The following is a 21,597-nucleotide window of genomic DNA, read 5'->3' on the forward strand; positions in this document are numbered from 1 at the left end:
AGTCAATGCGTAAGGCTCAATTGTAGAACGTGGGTTGTGAGTAGAAGGTATGGTCGGCTGATGTGAGTAGGTGTACTGATTGACGTTGACCACTACCTGACGTTGGTGATGAAACCCCTACCTGTCTAGGCGGCACAGCGGCCTGTGCCAGACTTTGGTGTGGGCGAGGAGCGGGTCGTTGCGTGCCCCACCGTGCTCCACGGTAACCACGTGGGGAACGCGGAGTTCCCTGGCACCGTGAACCACGTGGGGGTGGACCTTTGGCAACGGCTGACACCCCTCCCCCAAACAAGATTCGGGTGCCACGTGGAGAGCTAACGCGTGTCCCTGACAGAGCGCTCAGTGCGGGGGCCCCCTCCGTCCCAGGGTAGCGCCACCCGCCGGCTGAGCGCTACTGCCGCGTGTGGAGCAGCGCAGCCCTCTGGCATGAAGTCGACACAGGGGGGCCCCCGGCGACGAGGGCCCTACCTTGCCGAACCTAGAAATGCCGCGTGGGGGGCCTCGCCGGTCCCTGATGGAGTGCTCAGTGCGGGGGTGCCCCCCTTCCCTAGAGGGGCCAACCCACCGCCGGCTGGGCATCTCCACCACGTGGGGAAACAACGCTGCCCCCTGGCATAGGGAGAGGCTTTATCAGACACAGCCTCCCCCTTCTTATGTGAGGACGTGCCACGTGGGGGGCCCACCGCTCCCTGATGGGGTGCCCAGTGCGGGGGTGCCCCCCTACTCCATGAGGGGCCGACCCACCGCCGGCTGGGCCCCTCCACCACGTGGGGAAACGGTGCTGCCCCCTGGCAAACTGAGATAACGGGGGGGGGAGCCGGTGTCGCTTGTCCCTAAACTCCCGGCATGATGGGCGGAGCCACGTGATGCCGCCCCGCCCCCCGTTAGGGCGCTCGTCACAGGGGTGCCTCCCCTAGCTAGGGGGCCGGCCCACAGCTGACTGCGCAGCCCACCACGTGAGGGAGCGGGGCAGCATTGGCTGTGTTTGTGGGCGAAAGGGGGCGGAAGTGGACGGAAGCGGGCGGGGAGGCGGGCGGGGGGGAGGTCCTCGTGTGACCGCTGGCCCCGCCCCCCGCCGGAGAGAAATGACATGCTCGGACCTGTGCGGCGGAGGAGGGGAGTGCCGTATCCGTGGGCTCCATCCCCCCCGCCGGCGGCTGAAGAGGTGTCGCCGCTGTGAACGGGCAGGAGGGGTCCCCGGACTGTAGAGGCCCCGCTCCCTGCAGTCTGCTGGCGAACGCAGTGGCCCGGCGCATGGCGGCCCCTACTCACCAAAGGGCCGACCACCGCACGCACATCCACTCACCTTCTCTGCGACGATGGACTGCCAGGTACGAGCGCACGCTTCCTGCGGAACTCTGCACGTCGTACGCATGTGGGAGGGCGCCGGCCGTTGAAGTAGGTGGCCAAGCCCCTCCCACAAATACAGGCCAATGAATCGGCCTTTACACTAGTCATTTATTATGCCTATAACAAACCTTTTTAATGTGACCTTTCCTCCTACTCTTACCCAACCCAATCTTTCACGTGTCATTCCGTTATCCAAGGGAATCTTTTATAATAAAAATGCAGTTGCATCTGCAGGGAGTATGTTATACAGCAGCAGACTAAAAAAATGGTTTGTGGTAAACGAGTCAGTATAACTTGTCTATATTCATATAAATCTCTGCTCATTCTTGACTTAAGAGTCCAGTGGGTGGTCCTACTCGGCGACTACCAGCCTTCCTTGTACAAGCATGCAGAGATAGCAGTCAACCACTAATGGAGACCTCCCACTGGACTCCTAAGCCCAGATTTCCATCAATGATATACAAAGTATACAGAATCTTGTCCCACAAAATGATATATCGATTTGCTTAGCTCCTTCTGCTCTATAACATGCCGCCTGCAGATCGGAAGAAATTTTCAACCTGACACCTTCCCTTTAAAAGAACTTTGTGTATCATTGAATTATCTTTACCTTGTTCCTGATACTAAGCTCCAGCTAGAACAACAAAGAAGAGATTTGAATGAATTCAAATGCGTATCCTTATCTACGCGCCGGGCGGTATTTGCAGTCCTCGCTGCACCAGGCACTGGGCCGATTAAATCACAAAACAGTTGTTGCGCCCAAGCTCGATTAATAGAAGATCTGTCACATAAATGGATAAGTGAGGTAAATTACTTTCACCTTCAACTTGATAAACGTTAAGGCTATGAATTAAGGGGGTTGACTCATCCCATACATTGGTGGCATATGGCTAGAATATGCCACCAATGTCATATAGGTTCCGGTCCCACCTCTGGGCTTCTACCTTCAGAGTGAGCCCCCCAAAGTGAATGAGAGCACACCGTGAAAAAGTGGCCACCCTTTATACACTTCTATGGGAGTTCCAAAAAATAGGCTGACGGCTATTTGCAGCAGTCTCATACAAGTCAATGGTGAGGTGACCGTAGATGCGAAGTGCACGTTTCCTTCACTTCTACGGGAGTTATGAAAATAGCACTTGCCGATTTTCAAAACATCCATAGAAGCGAATGGAGAGTACGCGGACATGCAATGTGCACTCTTATTCACTTTTCAGGCTCAGTTCTGGAGATAGGTATGGGTCCCAGAGGTGGGACCTGCACCTATCTGACATCGGTGGTATATCCTAACGACTAATGTATGAGATGACACAACCCCTTTAATGGTGGTGGGGAGGCCTCATGTTCTGATGTTTAGCCAGAGCAGAAAACAGCTTTAAGAAAAGTCAATGCATCTGGAGGATCAACATATCCATGGATGACAGCACAAACTGGGTAATGCTCCATTCCTCCTGTGGTGGCGCTATGGGGAAACACATGCTCAATCTACGGCTGATCGCAGGAGTTCCTAGCAAACCAGAACACTCTGTGATCAGGTCATCTTATTGTTTGCCAGCTGAGTAGGATTTCTCCAGCAAGAAGTAGAACACAAGTAGAAAGCAGTAAGACTGTAGGATCAGACTACATAGTCTGTTTGTAGTCTGTAGTCTGTTACCATGGAGATGTATAGCTCTGCATAGAAGTTCTACAATGGGAAATTCCTAATGGGGTAATTTATCAAACTGGTGTAAAATAGAACTGACTTAGTTGCCCATAGCAACCAATCAGATCCCGCCTTTCATTTCTCACAGCTCCTTTGGAAAATGAAAGGTGGAATCTGATTGGTTGCTATGGGCAACTAAGTCAGTTCTATTTTACACCAGTTTGATAAATCTCCCCCAATGTGTTTTATTGAGTTTTGTCTTGGTGAATCTCTAAACTGGTGAAGTACAGGTCAGGTATATTTAATAAGTGGATTAAAAATCTTTTATGCCAGTTGGGTTCTGGATCTAAGAGGTTCATCTCAGTTCTGACCTCTCCTGTCCTCGCTGTGTTAAACTCAGTTGGGTTTGTGATGTCATCACTCTCATCCCTGCCGGGCCAAACCTAATATTGTGTTGCTAGGGTTTCTATGTTGACAGCAGCTTATGTAGTTTTCAGATTTTACTTGTTAATGACTGATGACATTCTTGGTCACTGAAACGCAATGCAGCAATGCCCGCACTTCAAGGAGTTTCAGTACTTCTGATCCAGGAACTCAGCACTCTTTAAATCTCCTGCTGACAATACACTCTTGCCAATTATAGGTTTTCACTCCCTTACTGTGCTTCCGTTCTATGCGTATTTGGATTGCTTATTGGATTGGATCCCTCCATAACAGCATCAGCCATAGATCCGCATAACAGTCTGTCATCCACAGATCCCACATAAATGTGTTATCCACAAATCCTCCATAACACTGTGTCATCCACAAATCCTCCATAACAGTGTGTCATCCACAGATCCTCCATAACAGTGTCATCCACAGATCCCCATAACAGTGTCGTCCACAGATTCTCTATAACAGTGTGTCATCCACAGATCCTCTATAACAGTATGTCATCCACAGATCCTCTATAACAGTGTGTCATCCACAGATCCCCCATAACAGTGTGTCATCCACAGATCCCCCATAACAGTGTCGTCCACAGATCCCCCATAACAGTGTCATCCACAGATTCCCCATAACAGTGTCATCCACAGATCCCCCATAACAGTGTGTCATCCACAGATCCCCCATAACAGTGTGTCATCCACAGATCCCTCATAACAGCGTGTCATCCACAGATGCTCTAAAACAGTGTGTCATCCACAGATCCCCCATAACAGTGTGTCATCCACAGATTTCCCATATCAGTGTCATCCACAGATCCCCCATAACAGTGTCATCCACAGATCCCCCATAACAGTGTGTCATCCACAGATCCCTCATAACAGCGTGTCATCCACAGATGCTCTAAAACAGTGTGTCATCCACAGATCCCCCATAACAGTGTGTCATCCACAGATCCTCCATAACAGTGTCATCCACAGATCCCCCATAACAGTGTCATCCACAGATCCCCCATAACAGTGTCATCCACAGATCCCCATAACAGTGTCATCCACAGATTTGCCATAACAGTTTTATCCACAGATCCCCCATAACAGTGTGTCATCCACAGATGCTCTAAAACAGTGTGTCATCCACAGATCCCCCATAACAGTGTGTCATCCACAGATTTCCCATAACAGTGTCATCCACAGATCCCCCATAACAGTGTCATCCACAGATCCCCCATAATAGTGTCATCCACAGATCCTCCATAACAGTGGGTATCCACAGATCCTCCATAACAGTGGGTATCCACAGATCCTCCATAACAGTGCCATCCACAGGTCCCCATAACAGTGCCATCCACAGATCCCCATAACAGTGGGTATCCACAGATCCCCCATAACAGTGTCATCTACAGATCCCCCATACCAGTGTCATCTACAGATCCCCCATAACATTGTGTTATCCACAGATCCCCCATAACAGTGTGTCATCCACAGATCTATTACATATTTCAACACACCATTTGGTGGTCTATCTATCCATCTATCGATCTATCTATCTATATTTATCTATCTATCTATCTATCTATCTATCTATCTATCTATCTATCTATCTATCTATCTATCTATCTATCTATAGGCTATAGGCTATCTATCTATCTAAAGGCTAAATATTCCTGTCTGCCTCTGTTAAAGGACCATACTGTGACTTGATTAAGACACCTACAGTTTCCATTAGTAAATACATAAGGAGGACCCATCACCAGGACATACTTCCTTTTTTTTCAGGTGAGTGATCAAGAGGCAGGAAAACCCCTGTTCAGTATATGCGCTTTAGCATAGTAGGGTGCTATCCTCCAGTCTCCTGACTGGTACATTTGATGGGTGGTTAAATCTTCACCCTTTATCTCAGAGGTGTTTATGAGATGCCCTATTCCATCGGGGGAATATTCTCGGAGCCTGGACTCCATCACAAAATCTATAATTTCTTGCCATGGGACATTAATAATACTGGTAGAGGAGCCTTTGGGTCCCTTCCGGCACCAGGGCCTGGGTGTCACTGCTACATCTGCCCCCCCCCCCCCCCCCTTACTACGCCTCTGTCTGTTGCTTTGACCTTGTAAGTTCCAGTTTTGTAGGACTTCCCTCCCTTTTTTTTTTTTTAGATTGTTTTTATTATTGTCTCTTTCCACCTCCTTTGTGCGTGGTGTCCCCCTCTCGCCCCCACCCTGGGTGTCCCCACCCTGTCATGAGTTTTCTTTGATGAGTAATCTCCATAACACAATAGGACAGAAACCTGGATGGAGTGTGAGAAAGGGCAGGTGCAGTCACCTCATTGTGCAGCTCATGGCTATGAAGAACGCCTAGTACATGACACATTATATGCGCATTACATCGAAATCACTGCTATAAGTGCACTTCTATTGTGCACTAAAGTCATTGTGGATAGAAAAGCACCCTAAAGCAACGGCAAACCCTGCCAAACTCACCTTCATGCGCAGAAAGATTTACACCATCTAAATTCATATCTACACCCCTCGTACACTCACTGCAAAGTTATGCAATCAAGTAAAAACAAGTCACTGGTCCGAGGGTGGGAAATCCTGAGGGGCTGCAGTAGCTGAACCTGTCCTACTACTATGTAGATATAGGGATGGTTTACATCGGTGCAATGGTTATGTATGTGTGTGTTTGCGTCTCTGTGGGTTTATTCATGAATGTGGTTGGGTACGTTCAGTGGGGAAGATAAGCATTGGATACACTGACGATTTTGCACGTTTTCCTACCTACAATGAATGGAGAGGTCTGTAATTTTTATCGTGGGTTAACTTTCACTTTGAGAGACAGAATCTAAAAAATAAAAAAATCCAGAGAATCACATTGTATGAGTTCTAAATAATTAATTAGCATTTTATTGCATGACATAAGTGTTTGATACAATAGAAAAACAGAACTTCATATTTGGTACAGAAACCTTTGTTTGCAATTACAGAGGTCAGACGTTTCCTGTAGTTCTTGACCAGGTTTGGCCCACTCCTCCATACAGATCTTTCAGGTTTCGGGGCTGTCACTGGGCTACATTGAGTTTCAGCTCTTTAGAAAAAAAATATGGTGCACTACAATGGTAAATGTAATTGACAATATATGGCTAAACCCTCACACTGATATTAAAATGAGACTTTCGCCTATATATTCTTATATCAAGAACATACCGGAGCCCGCGCACCCCGTCAAGGTATCTCAAAGTGCTACGGGACCTAACGCTAACCTACCTGTGCCGTATGGGCGATTACAGGGGCATAATGTCCGACACACAGCCAGCAGCTCACAGTTACCTCCAGCGTGAAATCACACATACAATGGGAGGAGGGTGTGAATCCCACCTATCACTGACTCATGTGACGCAGGCTGCATAGGTGCACCCGAATGTTACCCATAGATCAAAATCAAGGCACATTCAAACCTGGAGTTCCCACACCTCCAGGCATACTTATACAAACAGAATAACAGAATAGCGTGGTCTTAAAAGGCAGAAAATGCTCAAAACTCCAAATGCTGTTGCGCATTTCTAACCGGGGGAGCAAATCCTGCACATGTGATCCGTTGCTAACAGCAATCCCCAGCATTAATGCATACAATGGAGGATGCCCAAAGCAGACCACATGTACCACAAAAACACCCTGCACAGGATAGCCAAATGTGCGGATGTGATTGGCTGAATAAAACAGAAATTTCCAAAAAAATGGTGCACCACAATGGTAAATGTAATTGACAATATATGGCGAAACCCTCACACTGATTTAAGTTTCAGCTCTCTCAAAAGATTTTTTATTGGTTTCAGGCCTAGAGACTGTCTAGGCCACTCTAGGACCATGAAATGCTTCTTATAGGGGGTACATATGGGCATATGAGCATACCTACTGTGAAAGTGGCACAATGTGGGCATAACTACTGTGAGGGGCACAATGTTAGCATTACTACTGTGATGGGGCACGGTGTGGGCATAACTACTGTGACAGGACACTACGCAGGCATAACTACTGTGAGGGGGCACAATGTTGCCTTAACTACTATTGTTAGCTACTATTGAGGGAACATAATGTGGGAAATACTACTGTAATGGGGCACCATGTGAGCATTACTACTGTGAGGGGAAAAATGTGGGCATAACTACTGTAAAGGGGGCACAATGTAGGCATGCCAACTGTGTGGGGCACAATGTGGGCATAACTACTGTGACAGGGCACAATGTGGACATTACTGCTGTGAGGGGCACAATGTGGACATGACTACTGTGAAGGTGTGCAATGTGGTCATTACTACTGTGATGGGGCACAATATGGGCATAACACACTTTGAGGGAGCACAATGTGGGCAAACATACTGTGAAGGGACACAATATGGTCTTACCAACTGTGTGGTGGCACTAAGGGGGGATAATTAATATGTGGGGACATTAAAGGGACTGGGCGGGAATAGATGTGTATAATTATGCATTGGGCGGAGTTAGAGGCATGACTTAGTATGAAAGATATTATCCCTCATTGTGATTTTCAATCGTTGGGAGGTATGAGTGCTTAGTAGAAGAGAATGCCAGGCTGCCAGAGGAAGACGCTGAGATGGGGATACTCTGCTACAGACCCTGGGTCACCAGCCCTTTCACCAGAAGGAGAGGGACAGCTAGCTTAGACCTTTCCTCAATATTAAACCCATCTTCTGCCAGAGAGGAGACTGGAGAAGCCAACTCAGTGCCTCACCTACAGTATATTGTTTTGTGCCTGACTTCCTCCAGTAAAGAAGCACCCTAGTTAACTGCAAACCCTGACTCTCTGGACTTATTTCTCAATGGGGAGCACCATGCCTTACCATCTCCTCTGGAGTGTAACAACACCCTTGTTTTTTACCATCTGGTCCTGTTTCAACACCCAGTCAATCACTGGCTCAGCAAGTTTTGATCAGTGATTGGGTGAGTGAGCATTTCCTGTGTGTCAAGACAGGACCAGGAAGTAGACAATAGCTAAGACCCAGGCAGAGTCAGGATGGGAGTAGAGGGAGATCAATGAAGTATTAGCTCTTTTATTCCTTGAACCCCATTTGAGCTTCCCATCTTTGTCCCCCATGCTGTTTACCCAAGGAGATGTTCTTCCCACCAGCAATCATTTTCATGCTCCATAAGCTATCAGACAAGCCAACAAACAAAGCAAAATTATGGACCATTTACGCGGGCCAATAGAATATATATAATTCCTGACCATTTACATACATTAGGGGTCATTTACAAAACATGCATCCCAGTTTCAAGAGTGGCAACTTTTTGCGCAAAAATGTGCAACTTTTTGAACTTTTGATGTCGCTTTCTTAAAAAAAATGTGGGGCTTAGTAAAGGGAGTGGGGGTACAAATGCATACATGCAATTTATCCCACAGTATAACAACTTCTACATGGTCACCCGAGAACCGCTAGACTTCATGCACACGGCACCCATCAATCCCACTGTAAAATTTCAACAAATAAAGTGCACAAGACGATGAATTTTGAAATATACAGATTTATGTAAATATACAGGTTCCATAAAGCATAATCAGCACCATAAGGTGTCATACCAAGTCCATAGAATCCAGTCTTTCTCTTGATAAGTTCAACGATCTTGGTTAGCAGTAGCTGGTTGCATCTTACTCCGACGGGCTGGTGTGTGAAATACCATTTTTTTACTACTTTTTTGAGTTTAAAATTTTGCATTTTCCCTCCCTTCTCCTCCTAGTGTATTTTTTTTTTAGTCTGTTCTAGGGCGTATACTGTGATGAGCTCATAAGATGTCACTCGACTGCATTTATTACAGATTTTTTTTGTCTCCTTTTTTTTGAGAACCAGTGAGATGTTGTGAATAGAGTTGAGCGAACACCTGGATGTTCGGGTTCGAGAAGTTCGGCCGAACTTCCCGGAAATGTTCGGGTTCGGGATCCGAACCCGATCCGAACTTCGTCCCGAACCCGAACCCCATTGAAGTCAATGGGGACCCAAACTTTTGGGCACTAAAAAGGCTGTAAAACAGCCCAGGAAAGAGCTAGAGGGCTGCAAAAGGCAGCAACATGTAGGTAAATCCCCTGCAAACAAATGTGGATAGGGAAATGAATTAAAATAAAAATAAAAAAAAATAAAAATGACCCAATATCAATTGGACAGAGGTCCCATAGCAGAGAATCTGGCTTCACGTCAGTAGAGAATCAGTCTCTTCATGCCATAGCAAAGAATCTGGCTTCATGTCAGCAGAGAATCAGTCTCTTCATGCCATAGCAGAGAATCTGGCTTCATGTCAGCAGAGAATCAGTCTCTTCATGCCATAGCAGAGAATCTGGCTTCATGTCACCCACCACTGGAAGAGGCCACTGTCGCATATTTAGGCCCCGGCACCCAGACAGAGGAGAGCGGTCCCGTAACAGAGAATCTGGCCTTGTGTCAGCGCAGAATCTGTCTTCATGCCATAGCAGAGAATCAGGCTTCACGTCACCCACCACTGGAACAGGCCACTGTCACACATTTAGGCCCAGGCACCCAGGCAGAGGAGAGAGGTCCCGTAACAGAGAATCTGGCCTTATGTCAGCGCAGAATCAGTCTTTATGTCATAGCAGAGAATCAGGCTTCACGTCACCCACCACTGGAACAGGCCACTGTCACACATTTAGGCCCCGGCACCCAGACAGAGGAGAGGTTCATTCAACTTTGGGTTGCCCCGCAATATAATGGTAAAATGAAATAAAAAATAGTATTGAATGAGGAAGTGCCCTGGAGTAGAATAATATATTGTTAAGCGGAGGAAGTTAATATCTAATCTGCACAAGGGATGGACAGGTCCTGTGGGATCCATGCCTGGTTCATTTTTATGAACGTCAGCTTGTCCACATTGGCTGTAGACAGGCGGCTGCGTTTGTCTGTAATGACGCCCCCTGCCGTGCTAAATACACGTTCAGACAAAACGCTGGCCGCCGGGCAGGCCAGCACCTCCAAGGCATAAAAGGCTAGCTCTGGCCACGTGGACAATTTGGAGACCCAGAAGTTGAATGGGGCCGAACCATCAGTCAGTACGTGGAGGGGTGTGCACAGGTACTGTTCCACCATGTTAGTGAAATGTTGCCTCCTGCTAACACGTTCCATATCAGGAGGTGGTGCAGTTAGCTGTGGCGTGGTGACAAAACTTTTCCACATCTCTGCAATGCTAACCCTGCCCTCAGAGGAGCTGGCCGTGACACAGCTGCGTTGGCGACCTATTGCTCCTCCTCTGCCTTCGCCTTGGGCTTCCACTGGTTCCCCTGTGACATTTGGGAATGCTCTCAGTAGCGCGTCTACCAACGTGCGCTTGTACTCGCGCATCTTCCTTTCACGCTCCAGTGTAGGAAGTAAGGTGGGCACATTGTCTTTGTACCGGGGATCCAGCAGGGTGGCAACCCAGTAGTCTGCACACGTTAAAATGTGGGCAACTCTGCTGTCGTTGCGCAGGCACTGCAGCATGTAGTCGCTCATGTGTGCCAGGCTGCCCAGAGGTAAGGACAAGCTGTCCTCTGTGGGAGGCGTATCGTCATCGTCCTGTGTTTCCCCCCAGCCACGCACCAGTGATGGGCCCGAGCTGCTTTGGGTGCCACCCCGCTGTGAACATGCTTCATCCTCATCCTCCTCCACCTCCTCCTCATCCTCGTCCTCCTCGTCCTCCAGTAGTGGGCCCTGTCTGGCCACATTTGTACCTGGCCTCTGGTGTTGCAAAAAACCTCCCTCTGAGTCACTTTGAAGAGACTGGCCTGAAAGTGCTAAAAATGACCCCTCTTCCTCCTCTTCCCCTGGGCCACCTCCTCTTCCATCATCGCCCTAAGTGTTTTCTCAAGGAGACATAGAAGTGGTATTGTAACGCTGATAACGGCGTCATCGCCACTGGCCATGTTGGTGGAGTACTCGAAACAGCGCAACAGGGCACACAGGTCTCGCATGGAGGCCCAGTCATTGGTGGTGAAGTGGGTCTGATCCGCAGTGCGACTGACCCGTGCGTGCTGCAGCTGAAACTCCACTATGGCCTGCTGCTGCTCGCACAGTCTGTCCAGCATATGCAAGGTGGAGTTCCACCTGGTGGGCATGTCGCATATGAGGCGGTGAGCGGGAAGGCCGAAGTTACGCTGTAGCGCAGACAGGCGAGCAGCGGCAGGGTGTGAACGCCGGAAGCGCGAACAGACGGCCCGCACTTTATGCAGCAGCTCTGACATGTCGGGGTAGTTGTGAATGAACTTCTGCACCACCAAATTCAGCACATGCGCCAGGCAAGGGATGTGCGTCAAACCGGCTAGTCCCAGAGCTGCAACGAGATTTCGCCCATTATCGCACACCACCAGGCCGGGCTTGAGGCTCACCGGCAGCAACCACTCGTCGGTCTGTTGTTCTATACCCCGCCACAACTCCTGCGCGGTGTGGGGCCTGTCCCCCAAACATATGAGTTTCAGAATGGCCTGCTGACGTTTACCCCGGGCTGTGCTGAAGTTGGTGGTGAAGGTGTGTGGCTGACTGGATGAGCAGGTGGAAGAAGAGGAGGAGGAAGCTGAGTAGGAGGAGGAGGAGACAGGAGGCAAAGAATGTTGCCCTGCGATCCTTGGCGGCGGAAGGACGTGCGCCAAATAGCTCTCCGCCTGGGGCCCAGCCGCCACTACATTTACCCAGTGTGCAGTTAGGGAGATATAGCGTCCCTGGCCGTGCTTACTGGTCCACGTATCTGTGGTTAGGTGGACCTTGCCACAGATGGCGTTGCGCAGTGCACACTTGATTTTATCGGACACTTGTTTGTGCAGGGAAGGCACGGCTCTCTTAGAGAAGTAGTGGCGGCTGGGAACAACATACTGTGGGACAGCAAGTGACATGAGCTGTTTGAAGCTGTGTGTGTCCACCAGCCTAAATGACAGCATTTCATAGGCCAGTAGTTTAGAAATGCTGGCATTCAGGGCCAGGGATCGAGGGTGGCTAGGTGGGAATTTACGCTTTCTCTCAAATGTTTGTGAGATAGAGAGCTGAACGCTGCCGTGTGACATGGTTGAGATGCTTGGTGACGCAGGTGGTGGTGTTGGTGGTACATCCCATGTTTGCTGGGCGGCAGGTGCCAACGTTCCTCCAGAGGCAGAGGAAGAGGCCGAGGCGGCGGCAGCAGCAGCAGAAGAGGCCGAGGCGGCGGCAGCAGCAGAAGAGGCCGAGGCGGCAGCAGCAGAAGAGGTAGCAGGGGGAGCCTGAGTGACTTCCTTGTTTTTAAGGTGTTTACTCCACTGCAGTTCATGCTTTGCATGCAGGTGCCTGGTCATGCAGGTTGTGCTAAGGTTCAGAACGTTAATGCCTCGCTTCAGGCTCTGATGGCACAGCGTGCAAACCACTCGGGTCTTGTCGTCAGCACATTGTTTGAAGAAGTGCCATGCCAGGGAACTCCTTGAAGCTGCCTTTGGGGTGCTCGGTCCCAGATGGCGGCGGTCAGTAGCAGGCGGAGTCTCTTGGTGGCGGGTGTTCTGATTTTGCCCACTGCTCCCTCTTTTGCTACGCTGTTGGCTCGGTCTCACCACTGCCTCTTCCTCCGAACTCTGAAAGTCAGTGGCACGACCTTCATTCCATGTGGGGTCTAGGACCTCATCGTCCCCTGCATCGTCTTCCACCCAGTCTTGACCCCTGACCTCCTGTTCAGTCTGCACACTGCAGAAAGACGCAGCAGTTGGCACCTGTGTTTCGTCATCATCAGAGACGTGCTGAGGTGGTATTCCCATGTCCTCATCATCAGGAAAAATAAGTGGTTGTGCGTTAGTGCATTCTATCTCTTCCACCCCTGGGGAAGGGCTAGGTGGATGCCCTTGGGAAACCCTGGCAGCAGAGTCTTCAAACAGCATAAGAGACTGCTGCATAACTTGAGGCTCAGACAGTTTCCCTGATATGCATGGGGGTGATGTGACAGACCGATGGGCTTGGTTTTCATGTGCCATCTGTGCGCTTTCTGCAGAAGACTGGGTGGGAGATAATGTGAACGTGCTGGATCCACTGTCGGCCACCCAATTGACTAATGCCTGTACCTGCTCAGGCCTTACCATCCTTAGAACGGCATTGGGCCCCACCAAATATCGCTGTAAATTCTGCTGGCTACTGGGACCTGAGGTAGTTGGTTCACTAGGACGTATGGCTGTGGCAGAACGGCCACGTCCTCTCCCAGCACCAGAGGGTCCACTAACACCACCACGACCATGTCCACGTCCGCGTCCCTTATTAGATGTTTTCCTCATTGTTCCCGTTCACCACAATTTTGAGAATGGCAAATTTGGGAATGCTTTTTCAACCCAGAACAAAAAGTCTGCTTTGACGGTCACTACAAATAACTTGACCAGCTAAAACTGTGCAGATTTGGTTGAATAGAGATGTGAGACCTGTTTTTTTTTGCGCTGTGTGACAGTTATAGGTTTAATCACAGAATGACACTTCTATCAGCACGCTAGCGTGTGTCTTAGGTTTTTCTGAATGATGCTATCAATAACTTTAATGGAAGATTTTCTTTTTGGGATAGATTTCAAGTAGGCCTCAAATACCAGAAACTAGTTATTTTCAGAATGGCAAATTTGGGAATGCTTTTTCAACCCAGAACAAAAAGTCTGCTTTGACGGTCACTACAAATAACTTGACCAGCTAAAACTGTGCAGATTTGGTTGAATAGAAATGTCAGGTCTATTTTTTAGGCGCTGGGTGACAGGCTCAACTTGCCCCTGATGTAATATATGGCCAAAAAATAACCAGACTGTTGATGGTTAAATGCACTTCGGTGACACAGGCTCAGCCTGCAGCTGATGTAGTATATGGCCAAAAAATAATCAGACTGTTGATGGTTAAATGCACTTGGGTGAAACAGGCTCAGCCTGCAGCTGATGTAGGATATGGCCAAAAAATAACCAGACTGTTGATGGTTAAATGCACTTCGGTGACACAGGCTCAGCCTGCAGCTGATGTAGGATATGGCCAAAAAATAACCAGACTGTTGATGGTTAAATGCACTTCGGTGACACAGGCTCAGCCTGCAGCTGATGTAGGATATAGCACAAAATAACCACACTATCGATGGTTAAATACACTTGGTGATAGCTCGTGCTGGCGCACCACAAGTCACAAAATGGCCGCCGATCACCCCAGAAAAAAAGTGATCTAAAAACGCTCTGTGCAGCCTCAAAAAAGTGAGCAAGTCAATAATAGCACTTCAATGATCCACAGCTGCAGATCGATCACAGAATGAAGTCTTTTGGAGGAGTTAATCTGCCTAATCTCGCCCTAACGTCGCAGCTGCAACCTCTCCCTATACTGATCATAGCAGAGTGACGTGCGGCGCTACGTGACTCCAGCTTAAATAGAGGCTGGGTCACATGGTGCACTGGCCAATCACAGCCATGCCAATAGAAGGCATGGCTGTGATGGCCTCTTGGGCCAAGTAGTATGATGCTTGTTGATTGGCTGCTTTGCAGCCTTTCAAAAAGCGCCAAGAAAGCGCCGAACACCGAACCCGAACCCGGACTTTTACGAAAATGTTCGGGTTCGGGTCCGTGTCACGGACACCCCAAAATTCGGTACGAACCCGAACTATACAGTTCGGGTTCGCTCATCCCTAGTTGTGAAGTCTAAATACAGACTTTTTGTAACTAAAATCAACAAGCAAGAGGAACAAGACAAACCAGGAACAATACACTTCCCTAATCCCAACATTACTGCTACCTGTTTTACATGTATGATTCAGAGTAAAGGAATGTGTGTTCAGCCATGCACATGTTCAGCCGTGTAGAAGCTCCAATGAATACAGAGGTTGTGGATTTGAAACTCTGACATATGGAACAACGGACCCAGATAGGGTTTTTATAAACAACTGCCATGTTAAAAAGATCACGTCCTAAGGGCCTTGTTTCTCTTCACTCTGCCAGCCAGACCTACACAGCGCTGTATACTGGGTATGTGTCAGAATCATGGCGCACGCACAGTTCAGCTCTTTACTCCAACTAGTGACCTCCAACATCAGAGGTGCCATTAAGGTGCATGTGCCATACAACATGCCTGAATCCGCAAACTGTATGTAAGTGCCGGGTGGTGGCGTGTTCCCCTTTTGAAAGGAAGGATTGCTGAATGTTTCAGTGAAATAGATGACTTTACTTATTTTTTCATAACAGTGGTACCAACTCTTGATGGTTACAATTAGTGTTGAGTGAAGTTAGGAAAACTTCTATTCTGCTGCTTCACTGAATTTCACAAAGAAATTTGCTTAGTGACGAATTACTTCGCCATGAAGTACATTCCTTTGTAAGTAGCGGGCGCAATGACAGGGAATGGTGATTGCGCCCCCCCGTCATTGAACCCCCTATTCATCGCTGATAGCGGCATCTGATGTAAAAATGGAGGCTTTTCAGGGGTTAAGAAAAATAATAATACTCACCTTATCCATTTGAGCGCGAAGAGGCCACTGTGGCCATCTTGACTGAGGATCACGCTGGCCAGCGTGGTGTCGTCATACGTCGCCGCACACAAAGTTTTGCGTGGGATCTTGAATTAAGATGACTGCTGCAGCCTCTTCACACTTAGGCCTCTTTCACACGGGCGAAATTTCCACGCGGGTGCAATGCGTGAGGTGAACGCATTGCACCCGCACTGAATCCGGACCCATTCATTTCTGTGGGGCTGTGCACATGAGCGGTGATTTTCACGCATCACTTGTGCATTGAATGAAAATCGCAGCATGCTCTACTTTGTGCGTTTTTCACGCAACGCAGGCCCCATAGAAATGAATGGGGGCTGCGGGAAAATCGCTAGCATCCGCAAGCAAGTGCGGTTGCGATGCGATTTTCACACATGGTTGCTAGGAAATGATCGGGATAGGGACCCGATCATTATATTATTTTCCCTTATAACATGGTTATAAGGGAAAATAATAGCATTCTTAATACAGAATGCTTACTAAAATAGGGCTGGAGGGGTTAAAAAAAATAATAATAATTTAACTCACCTCATCCACTTGTTCGCGCAGCCCGGCTTCTCTTCTTTCTTCTTCTTTGCTGTACAGGAGGAAAATGACCTGTGGTGACGTCACTGCGCTCATCACATGGTCCGTCACATTATCCATCACCATGGTGATGGATCGTGTGATGGACCATGGGATGAGCGCAGTGACATCACCACAGGTCCTTTACCCAGGTCCTGAAGAAAGAAGACAGAAGAGAAGCCAGGCTGCGCGAACATGTGGATTAAGGTGAGTTAAATTATTATATATTTTTTTTAACCCCTCCAGCCCTAATTTACTAAGCATTCTGTATTAAGAATGCTATTATTTTCCCTTATAACCATGTTATAAGGGAAAATATTACAATCCACACAACACCTAACCCAAACCCGAACTTCTGTGAAGAAGTCCGGGTTTGGGTACCAAACATGCCGATTTTTCTCACGTGTGTGCAAAACGCATTAAAATGTTCCCGCGGCGCACCAGCATCCTATCCAGCCCTAAAACATGACGCCTGTGTGAAAGAGGCCTTAAAAGGATGAAGTGAGTACCGTATTTTTCGCTTTATAAGACGCACCTGATGATAAGACGCACCTAGGTTTTCGAGGAGGAAAATAAGAAAAAAATATTTTGAACCAAAAGGTGTGCTTTTGGTAGGTTTTGAACTAATGGTGGTCTGTGGATGCCGCACTGTTATGAGGGATCTGCGGATGACGCACTGTTATGGGGGATCTGTGGATGACGCACTGTTATGGGGGATCTGTGGATGACGCACTGTTATGGGGAATCTGTGGATGACGCACTGTTATGGGGGATCTGTGGATGACGCACTGTTATGGGGGGATCTGTGGATGACGCACTGTTATGGGGGGATCTGTGGATGACACTGATGGGGGATCTGTGGATTACACTGATGGGGGATCTGTGGATTACACTGATGGGGATCTGTGGATGACACTTATGTCATCCATAGATCCCATAAGTGTAATCTACAGATCTCCCATCAGATGCATCAGTGTGGAGGGAGAAGGCGGAGACACTCATGGCGGAACCCGGTGCAGTAATTCTACTCTAATACACCGGGCCCCGCAGCTGTTAAGTACATTCAATCCGATCCATATCTTAATGTATACTGCACTGTTCTGTACTTACTGTAGTACCGTATGTATAGCATTAAGACGGCGCAGACAGGCAGCTCCTTCGGTCATGCGCCGCCAGGTGGGGCAGGCGGAGCATGAGGAGGGAGCTGCGGCAGGCGGGGCAGGCGGCGCATGACCGAGGGAGCTGCCAGTCTGCGCCCTCTTAATGCTATACATACGGTACTACAGTAAGTACAGAACAGTGCGGTATACATTAAGATATGGATCGGATTGAATGTACTTAACAGTTGCGGGCCCGGTGTATTAGAGTAGAGTCACTGCACCGGTCCCCGCCATGAGTGTCCACGCCTCCTCCCTCCCTCCACACTGATACTTCGCTGGCCACGCTGTACAGCATAGCGGCCAGCGAAGTATCCGCTTTATAAGACGCACGGCCATTTCCCCCCCAATTTTGGGGGGGAAAAGTGCGTCTTATAAAGCGAAAAATACGGTATGTTTTTTTTAATGCCATTTTAGGGTACTTTCACACTTGTGTTCGGGGTTCCGCTTGTGAGTTCCGTTTGAAGGCTCTCACAAGCGGCCCCGAACGGATCCGTACTGCCCCAATGCATTCTGAGTGGATGCGGATCTGCTCAGAATGCATCAGTTTGGCACCGTTTGGCCTCCGCTCCGCTCAGCAGACGGACACCCGAACGTAGCTTGCAGCGTTTTCGTGTCCGCCTGGCCGTGCGGAGCCAAACGGATCCGTCCAGACTTACAATGCAAGTCAATGGGGACGGATCCGTTTGACGTTGACACAGTGCAATTTCAAACGGATCCGTCCCCCATTGACTTTCAATGTAAAGTCAGGAGTCCCTATTAATATACCATCAGATCGGAGTTTTCTCCAATCCGATGGTATATTTTAACTTGAAGCGTCCCTATCACCATGGGAACGACTCTATGTTAGAATATACCATCGGATTTGAGTTACATCGTGAAACTCAGATCCGACAGTATATTCTAACACAGAGGCGTTCCCATGGTGATGGGGACGCTTCAAGTTAGAATATACTGAGAACTGTGTACATGACTGCCCCCTGCTGCCTGGCAGGTGCTGCCAGGCAGCAGGGGGCAGACCCCCCCTCCTGTATTTAACTCATTGGTGGCCAGTGCGGCCCCCCCTCCCTCCCCAGTATTAAATGTGACCAGTGCGGCCCCCCTCCCTCTATAATTATTGGTGGCCAGTGCGGCCCCCCCTCCCTCCCCAGTATTAAATGTGACCAGTGCGGCCCCCCTCCCTCTATATTCATTGGTGGCCAGTGCGGCCCCCCTCCCTCCCTCCCCAGTATTAAATATGACCAGTGCGGCCCCCCTCCCTCTATATTCATTGGTGGCCAGTGCGGATTCCCAGTATTGTGACCAGTGCGGCCTCCGCTCTTCCCCCCCCTAATTAAAATCACCCCCCCCCCATCATTGGTGGCAGCGGAGAGTACCGATCGGAGTCCCAGTTTAAATCGCTGGGGCTCCGATCGGTTACCATGGCAGCCAAGACGCTATTGCAGTCTTGGCTGCCATGGTTACTTAGCAATAAATAGAAGCATTATACTTACCCGCGAGCTGCGATGTCTGTGACCGGCCGGGAGCTCCTCCTACTGGTAAGTGACAGGTCTGTGCTATAGGCAATGCGCCGCACAGACCTTTCACTTACCAGTAGGAGGAGCTCCCGGCCGGTCACAGACATCGCAGCTCGCAGGTAAGTATAATGCTTCTATTTATTGCTAAGTAACCATGGCAGCCAAGACTGCAATAGCGTCTTGGCTTCCATGGTAACCGATCGGAGCCCCAGCTATTAAACTGGGACTCGGATCGTAACTCTCCGCTGCCACCAATGATGGGGGGGGTGATTTTAATTAGGGGGGGGAGAGGGGAGGCCGCATTGGTCACAATACTGGGAATCCGCACTAGCCACCAATGAATATAGAGGGAGGGGGGCCGCACTGGTCATATTTAATACTGGGAATCCACACTGGCCACCAATAATTATAGAGGGAGGGGGGCCGCACTAGTTACAATTAATACTGGGGAGGGAGGGGGGGCCGCACTGGCCACCAATGAATATAGAGGGAGGGGGGCCGCACTGGTCACATTTAATACTGGGGAGGGAGGGGGGCCGCACTGGCCACCAATGAATATAGAGGGAGGGGGGCCGCACTGGTCACATTTAATACAGTGGAGGGAGGGGGTCTGCCCCCTCCTGCCTGGCAGCACCTGATCTCTTACAGGGGGCTATGATTCGCACAATAACTGTGCGGATCACAGCCCCCTGTAAGAGATCGGGTGCTGCCAGGCAGCAGGGGGCACTCATGTACACAGTTTTTTTAGTATATTCTAACTTTAAGCATCCCCATCACCATGGGAACGCTTCTGTGTTTAGAATATACTGTCGGATCTGAGTTTTCCCGAAGTGAAAAATCAGATCTGAAATAAACAGTTATGCAGATGGATCCGTTCTGAACGGATGCAAGCGTTTGCATTATAGGAGCGGATCCGTCTGTACAGACACCAGACGGATCCGCTCCTAGCGCAAGTGTGAAAGTAGCCTTAGGGAAAATTGATTCGTTACCATGAATCGTGAGGAAATTCGGCTTTGCACCAAATCGAATTTTCCCTGAAATTTGGATTTAGGTCCACCTCAGGTACTTCGATTCGCTCAACCCTGGTTACAATTCTCAATAGGTGGCACAAAACTCTATATTTTTTTTGTTCGACATTATATACAAAGACCAAGAGGACTTTATGCCTAATCAGGAAGCCTGAGATGACACAACTAGGGCCATTAAAAGGGGTATTTACATTAAGGTTATTCATGTTGTCTGGGGTGACTAGAGATGGCCGAGGTTGCAGAAACAAGGAAGCGGGATCAGCTACATAGCTTCTCCTATAGAATTTTGAATTCTGAAAATTGGCAGAAAAAAAAATTCCAAAAAGAACACATACAGATCTGTGGATTAACACATTAACCCGACAGTGTAAGAAACAGTGCACATTGTTATACTAAGCCACAGCGATAAGCTTGTGTATGAACGTGCCAGGAATTACTTTAATGCCTGCTACATCTGTACAGAAAAAAACATTGATGTGCCCGCGGACTATATGGGGAATACCTAGTCTAGGAATATGACCTATTGAAATGTAGTGGTGAATATGGATTTTTTTCATAGAAGATCAGTCCTACATAGAATAACTACATCCTGCCCTTCTATATCTTAAAATATCTAGATTTTCATTTACACAGCAGCTGGGAAAAAATGTGTTTATGTATTTATTAGGGATGAGCGAATCGACTTCTGATGTTTCATCCAAAATCAATTTGCTCATCCCCAGTAGTTATCTCCGCACTTACATCACACACACCAAACACAGCTAAACAGGAGTGGCTGCAAGTCATCCCGTAACATGATCCTGCTCCTCCCTCTAACAGGATGAGATATATAGAGGGTTTTATATCCTAAAGCTCTTCACAGTCAAGGAGAACACCAGGAGAAGAAAGTTACAGTGACCAGCTGGTAATGTGACCAAGCCTTATTTATATCATTGACCTTCTTCTTGGATATTTTCAGAACCTTCTCTAAAAATTGTCCTTCGCACAAATTCTCTAGACCTTGGGATTAAAGCTATTTTACTTGGAACCTTTACCTTGCAATCATCAGTTTCCTGTATCTGCTTTCCAGCTCCGCTTCTTCTAACATTTCTTCTACTTTCCTTTACTCTCTAAATTCTGGGAGTTGCCGAAAGCTTTCACACCTCTTCGGGATCTATAAATAATTTGCAGTCTGTACTCTTCTTCTCTCAAAGCTTTTCTGGAAGTGAAGACCATGAAATCTCTCCTGTGTATCGGTTTGGCTCTTGGGCTGATTGTTATCGGTAAGTGTTATAGTTTCTATCAAATTGATCTTTTTGTATGAAATGGGTAAAATGCATTGGTAGTCTTACATGGGAAATGTCTTTTCTATGTCTGTTAAAACCAGCAGAGATATTGTCTATTGTCTAAGATCTTTTCCACAGATTTTGTATATGATGGTTGATTTTACA

Source organism: Bufo bufo, chromosome 8 (genome assembly GCF_905171765.1).
Source record: "Bufo bufo chromosome 8, aBufBuf1.1, whole genome shotgun sequence".
Taxonomy (NCBI): domain Eukaryota; kingdom Metazoa; phylum Chordata; class Amphibia; order Anura; family Bufonidae; genus Bufo; species Bufo bufo.